Below are 224 nucleotides of genomic sequence, written 5' to 3'. Positions count from 1 at the left end.
GGCATGAGTGCAAAGAAACGCTGCTCATAATCATTCTCTGTTTCACACTCTCGCGCTGAGTTAAGTCTTGTTACATCGCCTTGTCCCTGTTCTGCTCTGTCCACTTTCATCCCCGAACCTTCATCCTTGAGATCTGTCCCGCCGTAGGCGTCGCAGGCGAGGAGGTTGTCAGTCTTCAAGCCCTCGAGCTTCACATCCTCGATCCTCTACATAGACCCTTCATT

This window comes from Guillardia theta (genome assembly GCF_000315625.1).
Source record: "Guillardia theta CCMP2712 unplaced genomic scaffold GUITHscaffold_6, whole genome shotgun sequence".
NCBI lineage: Eukaryota > Cryptophyceae > Pyrenomonadales > Geminigeraceae > Guillardia > Guillardia theta.
This window is presented reverse-complemented; position numbering follows the sequence as displayed.